The 22,202-nt window shown below is 40.2% G+C and overlaps 1 long non-coding RNA gene across 3 annotated transcripts in view; it reads right to left on the bottom strand.

The window, feature by feature from the left end:
• Nucleotides 1-22,202, bottom strand: part of LOC140529698 (uncharacterized) — a 102,670-nt gene that overhangs the window by 40,557 nt on the left and 39,911 nt on the right. For all 3 annotated transcript variants that reach the window (XR_011975648.1, XR_011975649.1, XR_011975650.1), the window contains 3 exons: nucleotides 17,118-17,230; nucleotides 10,704-10,853; nucleotides 9,906-10,065 (listed from right to left, as the gene is read on the bottom strand). This is a non-coding gene — a long non-coding RNA (uncharacterized lncRNA). The remainder of the gene's footprint in view (nucleotides 1-9,905; nucleotides 10,066-10,703; nucleotides 10,854-17,117; nucleotides 17,231-22,202) is intronic.

Genomic DNA, 22,202 nt, shown 5'->3' with positions numbered 1-22,202 from the left:
TTCCTTTCTAGGTTTTCATAAAAATTCTTTCTCCTTCATTTCCTCCTGCCTATCAGACTCTTCCTTCTCAGGTTCCTTTGCCGGATCTCCTTCTAGCCTGCACTCACCAACTGTGTGCCAAGGTGTTCCTCAAGCTTCCTCATATGTCCTCCCTTTATACTACCTCACTTGGTGGCTTCATCAGCTCTTATTTCTATACAGTTGGCACGCTTGTCCTAGTCTCTATCCCGAGCTCCAGCAAAGCATCACCAACTACCTTCTGGACATCTAGAACTGGATGTACCATAGGCATTTTCTCAAACCTTGACTTGTCCTAAACAGAATTTATCTTTTCCCAAAAAATCTTTCTTTTTAAACTTTTCTGTTGATATCGAGGGCACCACCTTCCTCCCAATCAGCTAGGCTCACCATGTAGGGATCTTCCCCAATGCCTCACTCTCATTCGTCCCATAGATCTGATCTATTGTCAAATATTTTCTTGATACTATTTCTCATATATGTTCCTTTCTCTCCACTCACATAGCTACCACCCATGCCTAGGCTGTCATTCCCTCTCACCTGGATTATTACTAGTTACTCTCATTAGTTAGCCTCTTCGTGATGACCCAGCCTCGTCTCTCCTCATTCCAGTCCAGCCTCCAATCATCTGGCACAGCACAGATCTGACCAGGTCACACTCTTACTCGGTAAATTTCAGTGTCTCCTTGTGACCTCTTTATCTACCACTTGTCTTTTAGAACTCTTCATAAACTGACCCCTTCCAATCTTTACCATCCTCTTACACTTTACTCCCCTCCATATACTCTATGCTCCAGTTACCCTAGACTCTTTGATATTCCTTGCACATGACACTCCCATCTCCCCACTCCAAGCATTTGCAGTGGTTATCTGACATGTGACATGCCTGGAATGCTCTCACTACTCACTTCTGGTTCCTAGCCTCCCTGGTTTCCTTCAGGATGTAGCTCAGATCCCACCTTCTGCAAAAGGTCATCTGGACTCAGGAGTTTACACTCTATTTACTCTGTATGCAATGTCCCAAAAGTCTGAGGGCAGCTTAAGCTTTAATAGTTCAGTAGACTTACATGAACTGATACAAAGTTAACTAAGTAGTGCTAAGAAGCAAGATACACAATGACTCTAGTAACATGGTTGCTCCCCTTCTTACTCCACCAAACTGTATCCTGAATCCTTCCCTCCCCCTATCTATTGACATTCAGAGGTGAGTACCCTATCCTAGCCCCTCTGGATTTAACAGAAGTTCTGGTCATTATCTAACTTTGAAGAACTATGTTATTGTAGTCATCAGTTCCCATCAGTCTAGGCTTCTTTGTATTCATACATTTCTTTTCTTAGAATATCATAGTAATATCCTATTGTATTCATGTACCATACTTTTTTTAGCCTACCCAAATTGATGAGCATTTCCTTTGTTTTCAGTTCTTTGCTACCACAAAAGGTGCTGCTATCTAGACATATTGGTTTATATGAAACCTTTCCATACATACCCAAGAGGAATGCCCACATTTTAGCTGCTAACTTTGAATAACTCCAAATTGCTCTTCAGAATAGTATCTTTCCAGCTTCTTTTTAACCACAGATCAAGCCAACACTTCCCCTGCACTTTGAGTAATCAATCACAGTTATACCAGCACTGTCCAATTTACAAATTTCTTGCAAGTACCATAAGAAGAATATTATTCAAGTATTATTATTCCCATTATACAGATAAGGACACAGGCTCAAAAAAGTTGTGACGACCAAAATTAGTTTGTGCCAGGGTCAGAATTCAAATCCAAGTCTTCTGTCCTTTATTAAGTATGCTTGCACCCTGAATCTTCTGGGGGTGTGTAATGTTTGGTGATTTTTGATGCTCTAGACACTGGCCATATGAGTTCCTGGAAGCCACATACCACAAAAAAAGATACAGTTTTGAGAGAGAGAGAGAGAGAGAGAGAGAGAGAGAGAAATACTGAATGGGTACTATTTGGCAAATTAAAGGTAAAATTCTTAGCTTAACAAAAAGCATACAAATCCAGTATAAAATGGAACTTCTTAGGCACATGGACTATCAGAAAAAATTTCTGGTTCAGTATAACACAAATCTATTTTTTAAAAACTCTTAAAAACAAACAAAAATATAGCTTCCTTAACAAGAATCCTAAAATAAACGGCACATAATTATTCTTGGAAATGGCGTTTCAGTTGAGACCTGTCCTGGGCCCAGGAGGCCTTTCTTGACAAGAAGCCACACAGATTTCACAACTTCTAGTAGAGAGAGGAAGACAGAGAACATGAAAGAGAAAGCTTATTGGTAGGGATGTGTTGGAGCCAACTGTACTTGGCTGGTGTATGGCTAAATTTTCCGTGTGTATTTAAACCTTGGAACTTGTTAAATGCCACAAATCATGTTTGCCTTGTTGATTGTCTAAACTTAAGAAAGTGATGTAGGAAATGTTAATAATGTAGAAATGAACTTTTAAAAGTGTGTTATATGTACCGCTGCCTCCCCCAAAACCCAGCTATAAAACATTTCTCAGGACATCCGTGATGATCTTGGTGGCTAACTCTGCCACCCACCAAAAAAGAAGCCTTCAGTTCAGCCCTGCGTGCAGAGAAGTGAAGGAGTCACTACTCTTACTGGTCTGTTCTCTTGACAAGGAACCAGGACAAAGAGAGAATTCCTCTGCCTGACATGAGGAAAAAAGAGAGGGGAAAGGAAGAGAGTAGGCAAGCAGTTCTAGGTTTCTCTTCTTTTACTCAACCCAAGGGGGTAGGGGAAAGAACCTTGGAGCACAGCGAAGATCAATTAATCAATCAATAAACATTTACTAAGAGCCTACTATGTGCCAAGCACTGGGGATACAAAAAGAGATAAGAGACAGTCCCTGCCCTCACGTAGCTTATTGGGCTGGAAAGGAAGAAAGCAAAGTCAAAAGAGAGACTCCTAGAAAACCTGTATTTTGAAAACTCACCTATTATTGACAGTTGTCTGTTCCTATGTTCCTAGATAAATTCCCTGTTAAGAACTAGTCGGCTCTTCAGCTCCTTCCTCAAGGGTGGAACAACATCTTACCTTCTACATTGAAGAGACTGTCAGCAAAAGAAGGGATTTTGAATCTAGGAATTCCCATCCCATTAGTAAACAAAAAGCTGCTTCTTCAGCTCAGTCCATGCAACTTGCTGGGGATCAATAGTTTTGAAGGGGAATCCAATCCAATAAGCCTTACTCATTAAAACAAACTGAAATACTGCCCCTCCTTCAAAGAACTTACACAACATGTAAATGGATCCTGCGTTATTCATGAAAAGAAAGTAGCCTCTTCAACCTACGAACCATGGAGGTACCCAGCTGTACTGACTGAAGCCAACTGAGTGAGGGGAGAGTTATTTTATTCACTGTCCCATCCAATTCAAATACTTTGAAGAATCAATTGTCAACTATTATGTGGCCAAAGATGGCTGAGCTGAGGACACCTGGTAACGGGGCCACCATTCAGGATTTTTCTACTGTTCCATACAGCCCAATTCAGTTTAGGAAATAGATACTTTGAGCATCTTTTCAAGCATCCATACACGTCTGAAATGTACTAGGAGGTCAACTAGGGAACAGAGATATGGACTGCACTTGTGATTGCATTGGCATTGGGAACTCCCAGATAAGGAAACTCTCTCTCCTAATGTAGGTTAGCACCATTTCTACAATTTATAGTCTTAGGGAGTTGCCTGGAACAGCATTGTCAAATGCAAATTGAAATGGTACATAAGGATCCCTGTGAGGATACAAATTGATTTGAGAAACCACATGCTGATGTATCTATGTTCCATTAATTTTTATTTATTTTGTTAAATATTTCACCATACTCTAGACCAGAGACCAGGCCTCCCTTTCTCCCTCAGATTTGGAAATCTGCCCCAAGACTGTACTTGACTGGGTGAGTGACTGAAAGCTTGTGTAATTGACCATATCTGGCTGGCCCCAGACCAAGCTTCACATCCCTCCTCAGTCATCTTGGAGTTGTTCTTGTCTTGCGACTGCTGCCATCTTTGCCACTCTTTCAGTCTCCAAACTGGACTACAGGAGATAAGAAATGTCCACATCCTCCATAAGGATGCTCTCTGCACTCTTTTCGACCATGCATGCTCCTCTTCATCCTAGCTATTTTCTTTCCTGCCTCTCCCTCCCCCTTTTCCTTTTTTTTCCTGAAAAATATAACTAAATGAACACTACCATTGCCTCTGGAAAGAACATGTCAAGTTAGAAAGATATAAGAATGATGATAAATGTAATGACCAATAGTATTCCAGAGGACCCATGATAAAGCACAGTCCTCACATCCTGACAGAAAGGTATTGGATTCAAGGCACATTATGAGATATGTATGGCGGGGGGGGGGGGGGGGGGGGGGGGGGTATGTGTGCATGTGACCAAGGAAGGCATTTTTTTTTACTTCACCATGACTATTTTCTATAAAGATTTCGTTTTTCTTTTTTCCAGTGGAGCACAGGTTTGGATGAGGAGGGGATATGGAAAGAGAAAGAAAAAAAGAAGGGAGGAAGTCAGGAAGGTAGAAAGAAGGAAGGAACAAAGGAAGGAACGAAGGAAGGAAGGAAGGATTTACTTAGCTATCTTTTTTTAATGCACAAAAGAAAGAAAGGCAGAAAGCACAGTAGCAAGCATATCCTCTCTATCTCTTGTTCCATTGTTAATGAATGCTTGTTGAACTTTGAAAGCTACAAGTTGAGTTTATAACATACTTAAAAAGAAAAACAAATTGTAGATAATAGGACTCTTCAGGTTCACATAGAATCCTCTTTTCCAGTTCTGCTACGTATAAGGAAATGCGCACTTAAATTTAGGCTACAAGAAAGGAGAAGGGGCTCTATTTGTCCTCTAACTTGTGATTCCTTAGGCTGTATCTCACTCCCAAGCACCCCATCCTTATAATCATCAACCCCTCGTCTAGACTACAAGCTTCTCAACATGGACTGGATCATTTTTGTATTTGTATAACTAGCACTTTGCACAGGGCTTGGCACATTGTAAATGCTTAATAAATATTTTTCATAGCAATTTGGGAGAAACTAGGCATAGAGCCAGTATCTCACTAAATGCCAAAATAAGGTTAAAATGGATAAATGATTTAGACATCGAGGGTGATATCATAAGTAAGCTAAGGGAGCATAGAAAAATTCACCTGTCAAATGCAGAGATAAGGGAAGAATTTATGACCAAACAAGAGACAGAGAGGATCATGAGAAGTAAAATGGATCATTTTGATTACACAAAATTAAGAAGGTTTTGCACAAACAAAAATCAATGCAACCAAAGTTAAAAGGAAAGCCAGTAAATTGAGGGGAAGGGATTTATAACAAATTTCTCTGACAAAGGCCTCATTCCTCAAATATCTAGGGAGAAAAGCCAAATTTATAAAAATAGAACCATTCCACAGTTGATAAATAATCAAAGAATATGAACAGTTTTCAGAAAAAAAATCAAAGCTATTAATAGTCATATAAAAAATGCTCTAAATTACTATTGATTAGAAAAAATGCAAATAAAAACAACTCTGAGGTTTTATATCACATCTATCAGACTGGCTAATATGGCACAAAAAAAGAAAAAGAAAATGACAAATGCTGAAGGGAACGTGGAAAACATGGGACACTAATGGTAGAATTGTAAACTATTCCAGTCATTCTGGAGAACAGTTTGGAACTATGCCCAAAGGGCTATAAAACTGTTCTGAGCCTTTGACCCAGCAATACCACTATGAGGTCTATATCCCAAACATCAAAAAAAAGTACAAAAATTTTTATAGCAGCTATTTTTGTGATAGTAAAAAAAATGGAAATCAATGGGATGCCCATCAATTGAGGAATGGCTGAACAAGTTATAGTAGATGCATGTAATAGAATACTATTGTGCTATAAGAAATGATGAACAGGCAGACTTTAGAAAAACCCAGGAAGACTCACACAAACTGATGTGAAGCGAAGTGAACAAAACCAGTAAAACACTGTACATAGTAACAGCAATGTTGTAAGGATGATCAACTTTGGAAGACTTAACTACTCTGTTCAATTCAACAATCTAAGAGAATTCCAAAGGACTTAGGATGAAAAATGCAATTCACCTCCAGAGAAAAACTGATGGAGTCTGAGTGCAGATCAAAGCATTCTTTTTTCTCCCCACTTTCTTTGTTTCTTGCTTTTTATTATTTTTTTAAAACATAGCTAATACGGAAATGTTTTGTATGACTTCATGTGTATAATTGACATCATATTTCTTGCCTTCTCAGTGACTGGGTAAAGGGCTAGAGGGAGCAAGAGAATTTGGAATTCATTTTTTTAATGAATGTTAAAAATACAGTTTTTTAAATTAAAAAATATGCTTTTCATCATCAGTTATTCATGGAGCAACAACTTGACTTAGTGCATGGAGAATCAGGCCTCAGAACCAGGACAATCAAGTTCAAGTCTCATCTCCAGTACTTAAGGGTTGTGTGACCCTGTGCATGAACTGCTTACTTTCTCAGTGTTCTATGCAACTACAAGGCTATATGTTGCAGAGAAGGTCAATGCTGAACTGCATAGGTCATAACTAGTCCTATCCCACTCATTTATTTTCCTATCTGCTCTGATGTTGCAAATATACTCTTCCCCTCCCTTCTCCCTTCCTCTCCTATTCTAGGGATAGTAATGAAAGCAATATTACTAAGGCTTCTGGAGATGATAATAAATCCTGCTTCCTGAAGGTTCCTCTCAACATTCTTTTGACTCACAGAACCCAAACTCCTTCCTCTATATGACTTATCTCCCCTTACTAATATGCAAACTCTTTAAGGATGGGTACTCTTTTTGTCTTGCATATAATTTCCATTCCTAAGCATAGTGTCCATCCCATAGTAAGTATTTATACTTTCTTTTATTCATTTCATTCATCCTGGATGAGTTTTTCAAATTGATCAGGGAACTTCCCTCATTAGCTCCCTACAGTTGCAAATAAATTCAAATATAAAAAAACTTACTTAAGCAATTGGGGTTAACAAGGGAGAAGCAGTTTGATAATAAAACGGAAGCACAATTTAAGGGGGTTGAATAGCAGTGCCCATGCGGAAAGATATGATCCACAGCTGAAATACTGTCCAATGAATGGAACTGGGTCAGTGGACATAGGCTAAAACTGCACTGTCCTTATTGGAGTTTTGATATCATTAAGTGGAAATGTAATGTAGTAAAATAGAGTTGGCATATGACATACAAGCAGGCTCTTCTTTGCACTGCTGGCCTGCCATTAGGAGCAGAGATACTCTGTCTTGCTTAAGCTACAGCTACCTTCCGGCAAACATCAATACTTGTGAGGATACCTAATGAAGTCTGCTAGAGAAATAACTTCCCCTCTGCCTATAAATAACCACTAGGCCTCAGTAAGCAGGTTGGTTATTTATTTTTTAAAGGGGGCCATTCTCATGTTGCAAGGACATCACAGATTACTGAATAATTCATTTCCTGGTGGATGATATGAGTTCCACCACTTACCATTGAGCTCCTGTTGAAATGTCTAAAGCAGATGTATGAGCAAAGGCAGAACTCCATCTTAACTCTGCTTTTGTTTATTTATCAGGTGATTAAGCTGTTGTAGACAGGTCTGCTTTATTTCACAATGCTTTAACCTCCTGAGTTGTGGGTATTCTTTTGGGCTAGCTTCTCTTGATTAGCATATTCAAAATGGAAAACAAGAGATACAGAAGAGACTGAGAGATGGTTTTGTAAATACTTATCGATTTGTAAAGATCTTGTAATCTTTGTAAAGTCTTGTAATCTACAGGCAAATGTTTGTGTCTGGTCAGAGAAGTACATAACAGGCTTTAATACAATTCATTTGAATTAGATTCAGAAAACATTTCTTTCTTAAGCAAGGCACAATGTTAGAAATCTGGGATATAAAGAGAAAACAAAATGGACATTGTTCTTAAAGAGAGAGAGAAAGGAATAAGCATTTATAAAGTGCCTACTATGTGCCAGGCCCTGTACTCTATTGAAAGGAAAATTCTTCATTTGGTTTTTATCCAACTCAGGACAAAGGGAAAGGGATTTTATTATAAGTACATCGAGGTAGCAACATGTCAATGGGCTGATCACTGGAGATCAGCAAGGACTTAAAGGTGGGGTCAGCTTTTATAGGTAACTTTAAGGCAATCCAGCTAGGTCCATCTGGGCATGCCTCGTGGATCTCACTTCCTCCTCCAGGTAGCAAGAACGTGACAACTTGTAAGGAGGGGTATCTGACAAAGAACAGGCCTGCAGAAAGCTGCAGACTTGGTGTCTCCTTCCCCACCAGAACCTCCCCCAACATTGGAGGATAGGCAGAGCTGGAAACAATGGAATGCTGAGCCGACATAACTTTCAACAACTAAATGCTTTACAAACATCTCATTTGTTTACATTCTACTGAGCAGAAAATATAGATACAGATAAAGATTCACATTTGTGCATTTGAGTTTACAAAATCCTTTCCTCACAACGATCCTGGGAAGTATACAGTAGTAGTATTATACAGTATTAGTATCATATAGTATATAGTATTATATAGTACACAGTATTAGTATCTCCATTTTATATATTTCAGGGTTGCTTGGATCACCCATGGGAATAGCCCTACAGGGAACATGCAGAGAAGATGTTCTGGAAATCTTGGGGGGCCCCACGTGACTCAGGGCTGATGGACCTTGGATTTTGATGAAGTAATCCCCCTATGGGCCACTAGGCAGGAATTGCTGCTGACTCAATGGATCTGTAAAAGGGACTGACCTGCCTAGGGTCACCTCATTCTCACTTTACCAGTTAGTTCTCATCTCCCACAAGATCTAAGAGCCCAGGGTCATTCCTCATCTGCCAGGATCGCTGAGATGACAGTTGATCTCCTCCAGGTCTTTCTTGCTCATCAATATTATTTATGGAATCTGAGTTTGTCCAAATGTGTGCGGTGTCAGGGGAGAGGAGATAGAAATATCTGTCACTAGGAAATAGGTCTTGGCCCTGTGGAACATCCCGACCCCATTCCACCCCCAGGTTTGTGTGTCTGTCCCATCTCCACCTCCAGCCACCAGCTCTGCCCCTCCCCCCACAAGGCTTGCTACTCAGCGAGTACAGACAGAGGTGAAAATGAAATCTATTTAGCACTCAACAAGTGCAAGAGGACCTAGGGCTCACTGTTTCTGGTCTGAAGAATTTGTCAGTGTGCTCTTGTGACTCATATTTCATGCATTTATAGAAACTTGTAGAGGATGTGGGGTGGTGAATTTGGAGTCAGAAAGACCTGACTTGAAATCCTGTCTCTCACTAGTTGTGTGACCTTGAGTAAAAAAAAAAATCACTAGTTGACTCAGTTTCCTTATCTTTAAAATAAAGATAATAACAGCACTTACCTCCAAGGCTATTGTGAAGCTAAAATGAAATAATACCTATAAAGCATTTGGCACACCTGAAGCATTATGTAAGTGCTAATGGTGATGAGCAAGGGAAACAAATGGTTGCCCTATACCTAATATCTACCTACCACTTTGTACATTGAGTCACTGTTATAGAAGAGATATCTCTCAGTTCTTTTCAGAACTACATGAACCATCCCTAGGAGGCTTTTTCCTGGAGGTCTACACTTCTTGCAGTTCTGAGTGGTCCACTTAATACCACAGAAAAGAAGAGTAAAATCAGTTCTTATCACCTCTCCCTAGCAGGCAACAGAATATTTGTAGATGTCCAGGCCTACAACATGGGACGCTGAAACGCATACCTTGTTAGGAATTTAATTTCCCCTGTAAACAGTCTTGGCAGATGGGCTAAACCAAGTGGAGGGTAACTGACTAGTCTCAAAGGCATTGGTGAGATAGGAAGGTGTTTACCTCCAACATGTGAAGACTACCTCCAAAGAATGGGCAAATGAAAACAGTTTGTTTCAGTGGTCATGATGGCAGCTGAGAGCTTGGTCAGGCATTGAAGATGGTACCTCCTGGTCACTGGCAGTTGTCCTGACTTTTGTCTTGTCACTGGGCTTTGATGACTCTGGAAGAGAGAGTTAGACTGATGACTTTGTGCAAACTCTACCCTACTTAAATCCAGTTTACCCACAAGTCAAAACATCACCCCATGGTGTCATCAGTCCTCTTGGAAAATGAAGGAGCTAAGGTTTGAGATTAAATCTTAAATCCCTCCTTCATATCACCATGATTCTCTAGAACTGAACTAGGTCCATGTAAGTCCAGAGCTGGGACCCTTTGTGGGTGAGGGCACTCACCCTTCTCTGGGCAATGGGTCTTAGATCTGTAAGGACCAAGGTGAAAGTAACAGAAAAACCAGTCACAGCTGCTCTGCCTGACATCAGCATTATGGATATAGAGGAGAATTAGGATTATAGGGTCTAAATCCAGAAGAGACTTTAGAGACTGCTTCAATCCTCTTTAATTACTATGGCCAGAGAGAAGAAAGTCCAAGTCTTGATCAGTAAGTCAACAAGCATTTATAAAGTGCTGTGTTCCAAGTAGTAAGCTAAAAGCTGAAAATCCTGTATCCCCCACTCATAATTAGAGCTAACATATATGACATGAAAGTTTGCAAAGCACTTCACCTGTGTACTCAATCAATGCTTATACTCCATTTTTGGAGCTGAGGAAGTCAAAATTCAGGGCGTTTACTTGACTTACTCAGAATCAATGACAGCTGGTTGTGTCAGAGGCAGGATTCTTGGCTCCAAAGCTATCTATTATTCATCCTTGATAGACCAGTACCTACTCTGCTATTCAGCAGCTGGATGATCTTAGACGAGTCACTTATAAACTCTCCAGCTCTCTGTTCTTTGATGTAGAAAATAAAAGGAGACAATTAGATGTCATCAGTGGTATCCAATGTTGCTTAATTATTGGCAAGAGAACAAAACTCAGAACTGAGAGAAATTTAGAAAGAAATTTATTGTCATCTGGCAAAGGGAAGCGCTTGAAAAGAGGGTGGCCCTCTTCCCCTGAGTCTCTAAAAGTTTTACATTAGAGTTCAAACAACAGGTGATTGACCAACACAGAGGCAGTTTCCAGATAAGATATGTGGGCTGCGTGAGATGAGTAACCAAGAATACTCCTTATATCCTTCGCATCAATCTTCCTATCCCTGAAAGATTTTTAGGGTCAGCATAACCCACAGTCCTGAGCTAAGCATTAAACAAATCTGGTCTCTAAGCAACAAATCTGATCTCTCAGCCATGCAGACCTAGATTCAGTAAATGCAATGAAGTTTTCCCACATAAACTCAAATAGAAACAGAATCACTAAACCACATATAAGGATTGCTGCTGGCAGATATTGACTTAGAAAATCATAGATTAACATCATCTATATTCTATTATATTTTTATTGCTTTGTTAAATATTTCTCAATTACATTCTACTTTGACTTGGGCAGCCCTAGACAGCTTTGGCTGCAATGGCTCCCCAAAGTTATATTTTTGACACCTCTGGATTAAAAGATCTTAAATTTCTTTTGAACTTTGAAATTCTATTATTATGCTTTAAAGTGAAGAGGAAATCCTTCCTGGTCCATGCACTTACTTGGATCTTAGTTTATGCTACTTCATCTTGTATCCAAGACCCGAAAACTTTTCTGATGTTAGCAGCTTCAATTTCTCTAACAGGAAAGATCATTTTCTATGCCCAGATTAATTTACCAGGGGAAAAGTTTTTCATGTTGTTGTTCTCCTTTCCAGATTCCTTGCTAGAGCTCCTGATTCTTCCCACACAGCAGATTCCCCCAAAAGAGAATCCCCAGTCACATAGTTGTTTCTATATGAGCAGTATGACTTTCCTGTCATGGTTTTTCTCCATTTAGAAAGAGATTTTTCTTGGTCCTTTATTCTTTTTTTTTTAGTTTGTTTTGTTTTCTCTCGAAACCCAATTTCCCACTCTTTTCTTCGATATCTGAATTATATCTCCATATAATAATGATCCCCCTTAGAAACTATAATTATTCCTAGCAAAATTTGAGCACCACCTACCTTTTACAACCTACTTTTGGGAAAGAGATGTTTAGAATTGATTTCTGAAAAGGTACCTCTTCCAGAATTTAAAAATAACTTTCAAGCAGAAGGCTGAAAAATTTTCAAACAGTATATTGATTTTAGAGGACAAGTAAGTGGTGCAGTAGGTAGAGCATCAAGCCTAGAGTCAGGAAGATCTAAGTTCAAATCTGACCTCAGATACCTATGAGCTATATGACCCTGGGCAAGTCACTTAACCCTGTTTGCCTCAGTTTCACCATCTGTAAAATAAGCTGGAGAAGGAAATGGCAAAACACTTGACCTTTGTCAAGAAAACTCCAAATGGAATCACAAAGAGTTGAATATTAGTGAAATGACTGAACAAACAACAATAGTGAGTTTATAGAGTTTAAAGTTTCATTAAGTAGTCAGAGTACCAGAGTTAAAATCCCAGCTCTGTAATTAACCAATTGGATAATTGGTCAAATTACTTAACCTCTTTTTAGTCTATTTTCTCATCTGTAAAATAGGAATAATACTTCAGTTTTAGACATGTTAAGTTAGAGAAAACTGCAAGGAATTCAGTTTGAAATGTCCAGTAGGTAGATGGAAATTTATGACTTGAACTTCAGAGACATGCAAGAGTTGGACATATGATGGGAACTGATGAGGTCACCAAGTAAGAGAACATACAAAAGAGAAGAAGACCTAGGAAAAAGCTTGACATATACTACCAATTTGGGCTGATATGTATAATTAATCAGCAAAAGACACTGTGAAGTCATATAAGTAGAAGAACAAAGAGTATGTCATGAAAACCCAGAGAAAAGAGAGTACTTCCTGAAGGAAAGAGAGATAAACAGTGTCGAATGCTAACAAGAGGCCAAGAAGGATGAAAACTGAGTAAAGGCCATTAGATTTGGTAATTAAGAGATGCTGTCAATATCGATGGTCAATAACTCTATTCCAGAGATTTTTTGAAAAGGAAAAGGGCCCATGTATATAAAATATATTTTTGGTAGCTCCTGTTTGTGGTGGCAAAGAACTGGAAACTAACAGAAAGTCTATCCATTGGGGGATGGTTAAACAAATTGTGGTATGTAGTAAATCAATGAAATAGTGCTGTGTTGTAAGAAATGACAAATATGATGAACATGGAGAAGAATGGAAAGATCTCTATGAACTGATGCAAAGTGAAGTAAGCAGATCAAAGAAAAATGTTTGCAATGATAACAACGTAAATGGAAAAAAAACAACCACCAAAAAAGTGGATATGGCAAAATTACAAAGAATAAGCTTGGCACAAATAAGAAATATATGAAAACACTCCTGCCAGTTACTTGTCCTTTGTTTTGAGGAAGATCAACGACATCCCCACATAATGTCTTGAATTACACATGAATTAGATTTAAGTGGGGCAAAGTGGCTAAAAGCTGTTTGTCTCACTCTCTATTCCAGAGTCATGGGCATCCAGTGGCAAAACAAAAGTCAAGACGACTGGCAATGGCCCAGGATGCAGTGGATGATCTTGGCATCTTTGATATCTGTAAAGGCCTCATTTCTTAAATATATAGCAAATTGAGCCAAATTTACAAAAATAAAAGCCATTCCCCAATTGACAAATGGTCAAAGGATATGAATAGGCAATTTTCAGAAGAAAAGAAATCAAAGCTATCAATAGCCACATGAAAAAATGCTGTAAATCATTTCCACCCATTTGCAGAAGTGGGAGGTTTATGACTATGGTACATTACACAAATTTTCAGACGTTGTCAGCGTATTGATCAGCTTTGCTGTCTTTTTCTCTTTTTCTTTTTTTTTGTCTAAAATATTATTTGCTATGAGAGAAGAGAGGAGAAAGGATATTGGAGGAAATTATGGTGATGTAAAAAAAAAAATCCACAAAAAATGTATTTAAAATTGTTTTTAAAAGAGTTTCAGAGAACCCTAGGAAGACTTGTATGAATTAATGAAGATTGAAAGGAACAGAAACTGAAGAAAATTCACACACTCAGAACAATATTGTAAAGAAAAATAACTTTGAAAGACTTAAGAAATCAAATTAATGCTATGATCCTCCAGGATTCCAGATGACCAATAAAGAAGTATGTCACTTAACTCTTGACAGGAAGTAATATATTCAAGATGCTGAATGAGATGTACATTTTTGAAAGTGGCCAAGGTAGTAACTTTTCTCTTTACTGTGCATATTTGTTATGAGGGTTTTGTTTTTGGATTTTTTGTTTTGTTTTGTTTCAGTCAAAGGGGGAAGTGAGAAAAGAGAGTGTGAATAAGATGGATTCTCCTCCCTACTTCTACCCTCTGTAAGAGAGAAGAATAACAGGGAGGTAAGAAGGAATCACAGACAAACAAAAGGGCTTTGGAAGTTATGTATTAAATATATTTTATACTTAAAATGAAGACCAATCTGTATGTAATGGAGACCTACAGTTTCTGTGTTAGAGTTCATAGGGAAATAAAATAAAGTGGAGGGAAAAACCCTCTAAGCCCTCTTGCTTGGTTGACTACAGGGTTTTATTGAATTGAATTTACTCATCTTCCTCTTCCAGGGCCAATACTGAAAAACCTGGACTCAATTTCCACCTCTGACAGACACTATGAGACACTGATTAGATCATGTAATCTCTCGGCGCTCTATGCCCATTTGAGCCACACTGCTGAGTGCTGCCTGAATCAGACTAAAATAGAACTGGGAAATATTTTTTAAAATATGTAAAAGTACAATGAAACGTAGACAATGTTGGTTTGTGGTTTTCTAAGTCAACATGTGGTCTTCAGGAATCCTTATATACCATTTAGCAACCATTTAGCAGTCTGTTTCAATTTGAGTTTGATGTCACTGATCTAGTACAGCCCCCTTATTTTACAGATAAAGAAAGTGAAGTTTAGAGAGGTAAGTGACTTGTCCAAGGTCACACAAGATATTAAGTGAGAATGGCAGGATATGAACATATAGCTTGGGAAGTAAAAGCACCACCTGGGCTCTAATCTTGGATAGACCCACTCACTATCTGTGTGACTCTAGGCAAGTCATAACATCTCTGGGCTTCATAACATCTCTTTTGTAAAATGAGGAGGTTGGAACAGACGATAAGGTTCTTTCTGATTCTAAATCTGTGATTCTTTGTAAATAAATGTTAGCTATATACCATATATAGGGCATTCTAATTTTAAACCATTTAAACCAGTGCCATTTCAAACCCTTCTAGTTTAGAACTGCACTAAGGCTTTTTGGCATGCACTTCTGTGTAGCCCCAAAGTGGACTCTTAGGTGATTTTTCTTAATGAATGTTGTGTTTTCCCCAAATGACAGTTAATCTAGAAATCTGTCTTCTAGTTCGTTCTCTCTCTCTGTCTCTCTCTCTCTGTCTCTGTCTCTGTCTCTGTCTCTCTCTCTCTCTCTCTCTCTCTCTCTTTCTCCCTCTCTTTCTCTCTCCCTCTCTCTCCTCCTCCTCTTCTCCCTGCCTCCACTACTAGAGTGGAGTTGGGGCTGGGAAAGTGTTGAGCACATATTGTTGACAGTTTTACTTGGGGAAGACTACACCAGGAGGAAGAAGGAAATGAGAGTATTCTAGGTAATAAGGCTCTCCAGACTTTTTTGTGTTGCCCATTCCAGAAGTGGCCCCTTTTTCTTATCACCTTATCATCTAGGGCAGCTAGGTGGCACAGTGGATAGGGCTGTAGACATGGAGTCAGGACGACTTGAGTTCCAGTCTAGCCTCAGACACTTAATAGCTAGCTATACAACCCTGAGCAAATCACTGAACCTCAGTTTCCTCATCCATAGGATGGAGATAATAACAGTACCTACCTTCCAGGGTAGCATCAGTGAGATAATCATCGTAAAGTTCCTAGTGCAATGTCTGACACCGTAAACACTATAAATGCTAGCTATTGCGTTATGCTCCTTAAGAGGGGCTTCTTTCATTTTTTGAACACACATCATCTACTCTTATGCTTCCTACAAGAAGTGGGTGCACATTGGAAATCAGCACTGTTCCTGGCATTGGAGCACCTGAGTTCAAATTCCATCTCTCAGCTCCTTACTATGTGTGTGACCTTAGGCAAGTTATTTCATTCTTTGGGTCTCAGTTTCCTCATCTGTAGAATGGGGGTTGGATGAGAGGATCTCTGTGGTTCCTTTCACCTCCACTATCATCCTATCTCTAAACCAAATCTTTGGTAATCATAATAGCTATAATATCTTGAGGCATACAAAATACTTGGAATATAGGACACCCAAGGAGGGGGGGGCTGTGTCCCTATCTTGACTCCCCTTGCCCAAGCTACCCCAGATGGGAGTCCAAACAGGTCCCCTCCCCCACCCCATCATGAGATCACCATGGATACAGCTGGGTTCTTCAGTGACAGCTCCTGATAAACGATAGCTGCTGCCTACGATTAGCATGTACCACATCCTGTAGAGGCACAGGCCCCTTGCTCCCTCCTTTGTCCTGCTCCCCCTTCCCCTTCGGAGAAGCTCACATTCCGAGTTTCATAACAGGCAGAGTCTAGTTACACATAAAAACAATTTTCAACCTTCGTTTGTTGATGTTGTTGGGTTTTTTGGTTTTCGTTTTGTTTTTTACAATTTTGCGTTTCAGATTATCTCTCTCCCCTCATTGAAAAGGCACACAGTTTGATAAAGGTTATACATGTGCAGTACAGGCAGAGTCTAGCATGACTCACAACATGCTGGCAGGTTGTCACTGGGCTGTAATAGAGCCATCCCTGGGTTTGCCAGATTGAAATGATCATACCCACTCCACACACACACACACACACACACACAAACCCTGTAAATATATATGAAATGCTTCACAAATTGCACAAATTTCCTTATATACTAACCTCTGTATATTTCCGACGCTATTTCTATGTAATTGGTCTCCTTTGTAATTCTGCCTTTTTTATTTTATCATTTAAATAGATGAGTCTGAGAAGGGGTCTGAAGTCTTCATCAGACTGCCAAGGGGTCCATGACACATAAAAGGTTAAGAACCTCTGCACACAGATCCCTCCTGGTGTTGGAAATAGAGATTGATTGATCAGTAGAACTTCCATTGTGTCCTTACCATGTGCCTGGCCTTGTGCTATTGGAGACAGAAGGATTATGATTTGTCCTTGGCCTATGCTGTTCAGGGGATGGTCTCAGGGAACAATCCACACCACAGCCTCTAAAAGCAAACTAGAGGAAAGAAAGAAATGATTGAGAAGCTTACTGGCCAAAAACAGTGAGGAAGACCCCTAGGGCCAGGCAGGAAGTGGCCCTTGCCCCTGGGAGGAGCTGGGGTCCCTCCTAAGCCATCTGTGGGTGGATGCAAAGCTAGCCAGCTGGGTGTCTCCCCCACCAACTGGGAGGGAGGGAGGAGGCAGTTTCTGTTTTAGGCCCTGCACCTGTGAGGTTTTGCATGAGGAAGCCTTTGGCACTGCCTGAGAGAGGCCCAGCCAGACAAGTACAGGCACTGAGACTTTCATAGGCATCGCATTTTTCTTTGTTCCTGGGCCCTCCCATGCTGCATCAACACATCCCTCACACCCCCCTCCCCTCCAACACATCCACTCCCACACCTTCCACACCAGAGAATTCTCCTTCCTCCCCCTCTTCCTCTTCCTCTCCACCCACCCCAGAAGCTGAGCAGCTGGCTCCACACCTCTCCCCGACTTGGCAGGCTTCCTGTGGGGGAAGGAGCTGTCCTCCCTCAGCTGCTCGGTGAGGAGAGAAGGCAGGTGGGAAGAGCCCCTGCCTGCCACCAGGGCAGAGGTGTTCAAAGCCAGCCAGTGGGGGGCCCGGCTCCTAGAGAGAAAAAGACAGTGCCCTTCCCAGGCCTTGGACTACACCACAGCTGCAGCTTTCCCAGGCAATTACCAAAAAAGAGGGAATTTCACCTCTTCCACCCTCTCCTGTTACAGATGAGGAAACTGAGACCCAGAGAGTAAGGGTGAACTGCCCAAAGTCATGCAGGAACTGAGCAGTAGAAGGTCCAGTGACTGTAATATTGTGGGAAAGGATAAATCTTTTGGAAGGGGATAAGGTCACAAGACCTGATGTAGAATTCTGCCAAGTTCTTGCTACGTGACCTTGGACAAGTCAATCAATCTCTGAGTCACGGTTTTTCATCTGTAAAATGATGGAATTGGAATAGATGACCTTTAGGGGGCCTCCAGGCTCTAGAACAATGACCCTAAAAATCAGAGGCAGTGTGGTCAATGTCGCTGATGCAGTGAGTCAGGAAAAGCTGGGTTCAGATCCTGTCCCTGACCCTTTCCTAGCTTTGCAAATATGAGCTAGTCACCTAACCTCCCTTTAAGGAGGGCACCCTGGCCAGCCAGCTCTTCATTTCCCACTAGGCTGCATTTCCTGGTACTTCTCCAAGATATCATCCCTTCCTCTCTCTCTCTCACCCCTCTTCAGCTTCTTTTTGTGGACTTTCTGCTTCTATTAGATTGTAAGTTCCTCCAGGGCAGGGACTGTCTCTTTCTTATTTGCATCCCCAACATTTAGCAGAGTACCTGGCACATAGGAGGCGCTTGACAAACTTTTCTTGACCAACTGATCTAACTTCTCAGCCTCAATTTCCTTATCTGTAAAAAGGGAGGGTAGATTAAATGGCTTTTAAGATCCTTTCCAACTCTAAATCCTAGAATCCATGAAACTTAGGAGTTGAACCCAGGTCCTCTGGCCCCACCTCTAGGGGACTTTTCAACACAACTACTTCTTCATTTATTCAGCATCTCCTGACTGCCTAGATGTCAATCAGTGGATTGTTCACTGAGTACTCAAATTTCCTCATCAATAAAAGGATGAGACTAGATTAGGTGATCTCTAAAATCCCTTCTAAGGAAGCTAAGTGAGGCAATGGATCAGATCAAGAGCACTGGAATCAGAAGACCTGAGTTCAAATCTGATCTCAGGGTCAGTGATTTAATTTTTCAGAACCCCAAAGTTTCTTCATCTGTGGAGAAGATATAATACCTGTAGTACTTACCTCACAGAGTTATTATGAGGGGGAAATGAGATACTAGCTGTAAAATGTTCTATGAATGATAGGTTGCATGTTGTAGTGAATAGATTATATAGTGGACTGATAGACTGCACAGATGGACTGGTAATAGACACAACCCGGGAAGACCTGAATTCAAATCTTACCTTTGACATATGAATTCTGTGACTAGAGGCAAGTTCTTAGCCTCTTTATTTCTCTAGGCAAGATGTTAAAGTGCAGAGTTGCCCATCTTTATTGGTGAAAGGAATTTCCACACTGGGAGTAGGAGTATCCCCAGTATGTAGCACAATACCTGCCATATAGTAGACACTTAAAAAATGTTTATTATTGATTGATTAAGAGTCTCCTAAGCCAATGGCATCAATGGTCTGAAAAAAGAGACTATATTATATGTTATAGTTCTGTGAGTATGTATTTCATCTCTTCTGCTAGATTACGAACTCGTCCAAGGCAGACTCTAGCTTTTTAATCACTGTGTTTTCTGAACGAAGGACACAATCTCTGTCCATAGGTACTGAATAAATGTTGAATGAATAAATGTAATGAAACTCTCAACGAAAGGTGAATGCTATGGTTTTTAGTGATCACACCTGCTAGTTTGTCTCCTGCTGTAGCTTACAGGAATTAGCAGTAAGAGAGGTCACGCGTGATTGACATGGCACCATTTAAGGGACTATAGTTCACTCAGTTATTCAGGAACTAGAGATCTAGGTAGCAAAATATCCTGGCTCATCTCTTCCCACTTTCCCCTGCCTATCATTGATTTCACTTTTTGATTATTCCTTTATCAGAGTAATGAAAGGAGGTCAAGATCCTGGTTAGCCACATTGATTAAAAACACACACAAAAAAATGAAAACAACACATAGTTGCAGCTAGGTGACATTGTTAGATGGACCCATATGCCAGGAAGTTGTTACTCAGCCATTTTAGCATTTTAGTTGTGTCTGATTCTTAATGACCCCATTTAGGGTTTTCTTGGCAAAGATATTGGAGTGGTCTGCCATTTCCTTCCCCAGCTAATTCTATACATGAGGAACCTGAGGCAAACAGGGTTAAGTGACTTGCCCAGGGTCACAAAGCTAGTGAGTGCCTGAGCTCAGATTTGAACTAAGAAAGATGAGTCTTCCAGACTCTAAACCCAGCATTCTATCCCTACTGTGCCCCCTAGCTTCCCCAGAGTCAGGAAGCCCTGAATTCAAATATAGCCTCAGACACTTCCTAGCTGCATGACCTGGCAGAACTTCTATGTGCCTCAGTTTCCTCAACTGTAAAATTAAGATAATAATAACACCTACCTCATAGGATTGTTGTGAGGATAAAATGAGATATTTTGTAAAGTGTTTAGTGAATTGGCACATAGTAGGTACTTAATAAATGCATAATAACTAATTAATATATTCCCTTCCTTTAACAAATTCCCTTCTTTTTTCTAATTAAGAATTGGTTATGGCTTAACACTGTATACTCTCCCCAGTCTCCACCAAACATCGTCTAAGTTGAATGCAGTAGAGCTGAGGGAGGTCATGATGGCACACTGGGTGCTTTGCCACATTCCAACATGTCACTCAAGCGTGATCTACTTGCTGGTGGAGGGGAAGCCCTGGCAGCTCCCAGAGGAGCAGCAAGTGCTCTCTGTCTGTTCTTTCTGTCACCTGCTCTTGCTGAGGCCAGGAGGAAGGAATGATCCAGCAGAACCCTGTGATCTGTAGGGGAATAGATAGGGAAGAAGGAAGTATCTATTCCTAAACCATTCTCTGGTAGAATTCCAGGAATCCCAGAAATCTGGTCTGGTGGGATTAAACACTCTAGAGATTAGAAGAACATCAAGAAACAGATCTGTGAGTACTGAGAAGGGGCCAAGCAATGAATACCTGAGGTGCCTCAGCTGGCACTGAGTGAAGTTTCTACTGCCAGGAATCCCAAAGCAGCAGCTCTCTGTTAACAGCCTCTCTCCTTTGACTTTGTTCTGTCCCACCCACCACCACCAAGTTTCCCCCTCTCCTTACCTAAGCCACTCAGCAGTCAAATGACAGATAAGATAGGTTTAGGTTTCCAGGGATAGCCTGGGACACTCAGAGACTAAGTGGGCTCAGAATCATAGGACTGGAGGGCTGGAAGAGCAATATCTGACTGTGTTGACCTTGGACGACTTATTTCATCTCTAGGCCTCTCAGTTTCCTCTTCTCAAATGTAGCAAACAAAATGACAAATGTTGGAGGGGCTGTGGGAAAATGGGCAAACTGATGCACTATTCATGGAGCTGTGAACTGGTCCAGTGATTCTGGAAAGCAATTTGGAATGATGCCCTAAAAGTTACTAACTAAGAGATCAAAGAGAGAGGGAAAGGACTTGTAAATGCAAAAGTATTTATAGCAACTCTTTTTGTAGTGATGAAGAATGAGAAACTAAGGAGAAACCCATTAAATAAGGAATGACTGAACAAATTATGGTCTATGAATGCAATGATATATTACTATACTGTGCTATATAAGAAAAAACAAAAGGTACATTTTCAGGGGAAACTGAGATGTCCATAAACTGATACTGAGAAAACAAGCAAAACTAGGGGAATGGTCCATACAAAGACAATAATTTTATAAAGAAAAAGAACTTTGAAAGACTTAAGAGTTCTGATCAGTTTCACAGAGGAAAAACTCTAGAGCATGGAGAATGAAACACACCATCCACCTCCAGAGAGGAATGGACTTATAATGCAGAATGTATACAATGTATACTTTTGGGCAAGACTGATAATATGGGAATTTATTTGGCTGGACGATGTATGTTTTTTATAAGGGTTTTTGTTTTCTTTTTATTATTCAATGGGGGGAGAGACAGTAGACAAAGGTAATAAATACTTATAAAATGAATTAATTAAAAATAAAATGTAACAGGCAGGTACAAAAGGTTTTATGCCCCTAAATCTGAATGATTCTGAAAATGATTCTGGCTAACCATAGAGACTAGAAAAAGGCCCAAGAGCAGATGCCTGTTAAAAAAAAATCTGTAAGCAATAAGAGGCTTCTGGGAGGGAGAAGTCACAAGGGAATAGATAGAGTTTCTTTGTTGTTTGTTCTTTGTCGCAAAGAGGGCCATGACATCAGGAAAGTGATGTCATGACTTGCAAGTGAACTGGATTTAAATGAGGAAG

Source organism: Notamacropus eugenii, chromosome 2, assembly GCF_028372415.1.
Source record: "Notamacropus eugenii isolate mMacEug1 chromosome 2, mMacEug1.pri_v2, whole genome shotgun sequence".
NCBI lineage: Eukaryota > Metazoa > Chordata > Mammalia > Diprotodontia > Macropodidae > Notamacropus > Notamacropus eugenii.
This window is presented reverse-complemented; position numbering and strand designations above follow the sequence as displayed.